This window comes from Sinocyclocheilus grahami, unplaced genomic scaffold (genome assembly GCF_001515645.1).
Source record: "Sinocyclocheilus grahami isolate Dianchi unplaced genomic scaffold, SAMN03320097.WGS_v1.1 scaffold1256.1, whole genome shotgun sequence".
Classification (NCBI taxonomy): domain Eukaryota; kingdom Metazoa; phylum Chordata; class Actinopteri; order Cypriniformes; family Cyprinidae; genus Sinocyclocheilus; species Sinocyclocheilus grahami.
In genome coordinates, this window is record NW_015506435.1 from 63,960 (window position 1) to 70,140 (window position 6,181).

Below are 6,181 nucleotides of genomic sequence, written 5' to 3' on the forward strand. Positions count from 1 at the left end.
AAGTCCCACAGAAGAATGAAAGTCATACAGTTTTGGAACGACATGATGAGTATGAGTAAATAATGTTGAGAATTGTCATTTTTGGGCTATCCCTTTAACATTATAGGCCAACAAGAATATTTAAAACAAAGTTGGTCCAACTTGTAGAAGAGATATGGAAAAGACACAGACATTGTGATCTCCAGTTCAGAGCACACAGAAGTGTCTCAGTTTGATTTTGGAACAGATGCTCAGAAGGCTGGCCACTCACACACACCTGCACTTAAGGAGGTAAATGGCAGCTCAGCAGCCCCCCATCATTCAACACAACCCCTGCAGGGGTCAAATCACTTTCATTCTTACTGACAGGTCAGAATTAGTTGCAGTCACATTGAGCCATAGTTCTTAAACCTGCCTTTGCATGCAGAACATCAATCTATGCAACAGCTCAACATGCTGATGACAACATCAGTGCTTCTGAAGTCACATAAAACATAAAAAATAACAAAAAAGTAAAAATATCAATGCATGCTGATTTGATGAAATGTAAGAAGAATGCAAACCAATAGCCTCTCTCATCCTACAAATCTCTGTTTTGTTGGTTACAGGCAACCAGCATTGATGCCAAATTAATTTCAAATCACTTATTTTATACTGTACGGTTTAAAAGAATCTATATCTCCTTTAAAAAAATATGCAAGTAAATACATTATGATGCAATATTTTACTATACTCCAAACTTTAAAAAAAGTATGCCATTCTAAATCAATATTTATATACTAAAGTAAACCTAATCTAATTCTGATGACCTGTGAACAGACGCAATAAGAATCAGATGCTGTGCTAATGGAAGATTAATGCCAGCATTTGCGTCACTTAATTGCATCTCTTCACAAGTCTAGTGGAAAACCAGTCCACCAATTTTTTTCAGACTAAATACCGAATAGCACTTGACTGTATCAAACGCTTTCCTGAATATCAGAATCAGAATCAGAAGAGCTTTATTACCAAGTATGTTTACACACACAAGGAATTTGACTTGATGACAGGAGCTTCCAGTGTAGAAGAAAGTACAAACATAGTGCAGACATACATGATAGTGCAGACATACATAGGAATAACACAGTAGGGATGTAATATAACACTAATATAATAAAAAAGAAAAATTAGAAAAATGCCTGTGGGAAAAAACTGTTCTTGTGCCTTGCTGTTCTGGTGGTCAGTGCTCTGTAGCGCCGACCAGAAGGCAACAGTTCGAAGATTGAGTGGGCTGGGTGTGAGGGGTCCAAGGTGATTTTTTTAGCTCTTTTCCTCACTCTGGAGATGTAAAGATCTTGGAGGCTGGGCAGAGGGGCACCAATAATCCTCTCAGCAGTCCTGACTGTCCGTTGTAGTCTCCTGATGTCTGATTTGGTAGCTGAACCAAACCAGACAGTTATGGATGAACACAGGACAGACTCAATGATAGCAGAGTAGAACTGTTTCAGCAGCTCCTGTGGCAGGTTGAATTTCCTCAGCTGGCGAAGTACAACCTCTGCTGGGTCTTTTTTGCAATGTAGTCTATGTGAGTGTCCCACTTCAGGTCCTGAGAGATAGTGGTGCCCAGGAACCTGAATGACTCCACTGCAGCCACAGTGCTGTCCATGATGGTGAGTGGGGGGAGTGCAGGGGGTTTTCTCCTGAAGTCCACGATCATCTCCACAGTTTTGAGCGTGTTAAGCTCCAGGTTGTTAAGACTGCACCAGACAGCCAGCTCTTTAACCTCCTGTCTGTAAGCAGACTCGTCTCCGTCCTTGATGAGGCAGATGACTGTAGTGTCGTCTGCGAACTTCAGGAGCTTGACAGAGGGGTCTTTAGAGGTGCAGCCTTTCATGTAGAGAGAGAAGAGCAGTGGGGAGAGGACGCAACCCTGGGGGGCGCCAGTGCTGATGGTGATAGTCCTGGATGTGAGTTTGCCCAGCCTCACTAGCTGCTCCCTGTCTGTCAGGAAGCTGGTGATCCACTGACAGATGGAGGTGGGCACGGAGAGCTGGGTGAGTTATATGAAACATATTCCAAAATATTTCTTAATATTTTTTTTGCACAGTATCCTCTCCTTAGTAATGAGGACATGTTGTATAGAGTTATTTTAAATCTTTTATTTTATTTTTTTTGGATTTGGTGTGACATTTTAATTTCTCTTTTAGTTTTAGTTCAGTTTAATCTCTTAGAAAAGATTCTAGTTCCTGAATAAATATTAGTTCCTGAATATCACACACACACACACACACACACACACACAGGTTTGTTTTTGTGAATTGTGGGGACATTCCATAGGCGTAATGGTTTTTATACTGTACAAACTGTATTTTCTATTGCCCTACACCAACCCTACACCTAAACCTACCCCTTACAGGAAACTTTGTGCATTTTTACTTTCTCAAAAAATTTCACTCTATGATTTGTTTTGAAAAATGGGGACATGGGGCAATGTCCTCATAAATCAGCTTCTCCGTGTAATACCTATGTCATACCCATGTCATTATACAAATTTGTGTCCTCATATGTCACAAAAATGTGCGCGCACACACGCACACACGCACACACACACACACACACACCTTAGGGTGGTGATCTGTTACATTCTGTCTCATGTGAAGATGTGAAGTGTGTGGCCTTAAGTTTCTGCTTTTCATTAAAGAATACACTGTGCTTTGGTCTGTTATGTGTTTTTTTTTACAAAACGGCCAAAAATATTGTGTAATTCTTTTTTCACATAAAAAGAATGGATAACAATGAAAAATATATTTTCCCGCACTAAGCCAAGGCCATGGGAGTATATGATGCAAAGGCCTGAGGCCTGAGGCCTGCAAGGACTGATGGATTCTCATTTGTGGTTCAGCTTCTCTCCAGTCCAAACAAAATGTGGCTTTACTTAGAGAAATAAATACTCAAGAATCACAAACAAACACACACAAGTCTCTCATAAGTTACTATTACTGGCCAAGCAGCCATGAACAACCTCACTGAGGTCTTTAATAGTAATTGTAAATATTTTAGCTGTCCATATGCAAGCATAAAGCCCCTTCAAAAATGGAAATAAAACATTTACTTCACAAATAAATAAAGTAATAACAATCCATTGGTGGTATATAAACAGTAAATTCATAACTGTAATAAAGCACCAGATCAGACAAGCACTCACAACAGTGATGCTGAAGCACATTCACAGTCTCATCACATATTCACAATAATCCTACTGTACTTATCTGATGACACATGGGCAGGCTTACGGAACCAGAATTCACACGGCAAGGATTAGGACAACACTACTTCTATCACATCACAGAATACTTATTACAAGTCACAATAATGTCAGAATCAATATATCTGAGGAATTATTATATGTGCATTGTAATGTTGAGTTATGTGGCATAATAACTTTGAATGGATACAGGAAAGTACTTTCCTGTCATTTATAAAAAGATAATGATTCCAAGCACCATTGCACATGCAGCAATTCTATGCAGTCTTTCAAGGAATTCTTGAAAGAAGAAATGGTTGATTATCAGTTGGGCTCAATGAACTCCAGGTGTTACATGCACACGTTTGACAATCAAAAGTTTTTTATGTAAATATTAAAGTGAAAATTCACCCTAAATCAGATTCCATGGAACACAAAATGAATATATTTTAATGAATGCTGCAGTATGGACAAAAACACTGAGACGTTTCTCAAAATAGATTATTTTATGTTCCACAGAGTATAGAAAGTCATACATTTTTGGAATGTCATGAGGGTGAGTAAATGATGACAGAAATGTAATTTTTGGGTGATCTATCGCTTTAAATATGTTCAACTTCTACAGAATGAGGTAAACAGGTGTCAGAGGGTCAACCATATATACAGTTTCATTAAAAGTAATAGTTGTGGGTCACTGTGTGTCATTCAGTGTATACTATTGTAAAATATTTTATAATATTAAGTAATATATATTGCTGAATTAATAATAATAATTTAGGCCCCTAAATATGGTACAGAATCAGACATGATTGTAGAGTAAAAAGGTATCAGTAATATGTCTACACTTCAAAACACTGACAAAATTACTCTAGCTTGAATGGAAACAGAGGGGGAGAAAACTGAAAAGCTGAAAACAACAGACACATTCAACTGGCCAAGGTCAGTCAGCAGTAGTAATCATTTCTGTCTAGCAGAAAATGTGAAAGTTAAGTAAACTCTGGAGCACAAAGAGTCTGACGAAAGATAGTCATCTTCACTCTACTACTTGTGGGCCATCTATTGTAGAAGAGGTGAATGAATGGATTAGTTCAGCACTGCCAATTCAGGAACATGAATAGGATTCATAAAATAGAACAAGTTCACCCATCCATTTAAAATTGCAACTCACACAATTCATTAAGCTATTACTATAGCTTCTTATTTGCCTAAAAAATATATTCACAACAGTCTCAAAAGGTAGCTGGCTAAAAGGAAAAAGGAAGCTAGAAACCAAATGTTCTCTCATATTTATCAGTTATGTTTTGAATGAAAGACCAAGTCAGGAACCAATGAATGGCTTTATTAGATCAGCTTGTGGAAAGACATACCTATTAGTCCACAAATATGGAAAAATATCCACACATCTTTGGAGTGATTTGATTCAGAACTATATAATATGGACACAAAGTTCCATGCACCTACCTATTAAGTAGGTTCAACCTTTTCACTAACAACTCTCTCATAGTGCACTCTTAAAAGTAAAGGCTCCAAAAGCAGGTTTTCACAGCCATTGCCATATATCAATTTTAGATTCTCCAAAGAAAGAAGTGTAAAGTTCTTAAGTTCTTTTTAATAATTTTACCAACCCTTTTCCACTGATTCCAATTAAAGGGGTCATATGATGCGATAAAAATCTCTCATAGTGCACTCTTAAAAGTAAAGGCTCCAAAAGCAGGTTTTCACAGCCATTGCCATATATCAATTTTAGATTCTCCAAAGAAAGAAGTGTAAAGTTCTTAAGTTCTTTTTAATAATTTTACCAACCCTTTTCCACTGATTCCAATTAAAGGGGTCATATGATGCGATAAAAATTTTTCCTTTCTCTTTAAAGTGTTACAAGCTCTTGGTGCATAAAGAAGATCTGTAAAGTTGCAAAGACTAAAGTCTCAAATCCAAAGAGATATTCTTATAAAAGTTAAGAGTCAACCACGCCTACCTAAAATGGTTCGTTCTAACACGCCCCCACATATCTACCTCACTATGTGGGAAGATTTGCATAACGCCGCCCAAATGTTAATGCAAAGAAATAAGGCGTAACTTTTATTCTCGCTGTAGTATTGTTGCTGCCGCCGCCATGTTGTGGAGAGACTGTGTGTTTAATTGTGAAAGCGAAACTACTTTGTTTGGCCTTCCAAAAGAGGACGATATCTGCTTCGTCATGCCTAGAGCTGATCCGTGCTGGTCGTTGAGGGAATACATCAACTTCGCACTACGAAGCGGAGTCCAGCCCGGGGTCGTCATATGTGGTTGCCACAAGCCCACCGGCCGCTCCTTCGTCGAATCCGCCGGCCGTGCTGTTCTCAAGCCCGCCGCCTCTGCTCACTCTAGCCCGCCGTGTGTTTCGTTGTGAAAGCGAAACTACTTTTTTGGTCTTCCAAAAGAGGACACGACTAGAAATCAGTGGTTAAGTTGTATTTACAACACTGTTCCAGAACACTTCAACCCAAATATTCAGATGTGTGCAGCGCATTTTATGGAGGACTGTTTACTGATCCTGGAAGAGTAGAATACAATGCCGGCTGTTCTGACTCACAGACTGTAAGTACGTTTTCATTGAAAGGATTTGTCACTGACGATTCAAACACGAGTTTTGAGCAGTGTAGAGTAGCGCTTGTTTGTCATTTCTCCGATCACAAATGCAGACATGGTTTTATGTTTACTCGGTGCGATGCAACGCAACGCGTAAAAAGACAGTATAAGTCATTATAATCAGTAATTATGTCCTCACTGGATGCAACAAATGCCTTGTTTGTAATGAGTTTTCATGTTTTTGTCTCGTCACTCCGGCCGGACAGGGCATCACAGTATGGTAGGGGTGTAACATTTCCGTCACACGCTTGAGGTATTCGGGCCAATCACAACGCACTGGATAGCTGGTCAATCAGAGCACACCTCGCTTTTCAGACCGATGAGCTTTGTAAAAATCGACGTTTTCAGAAA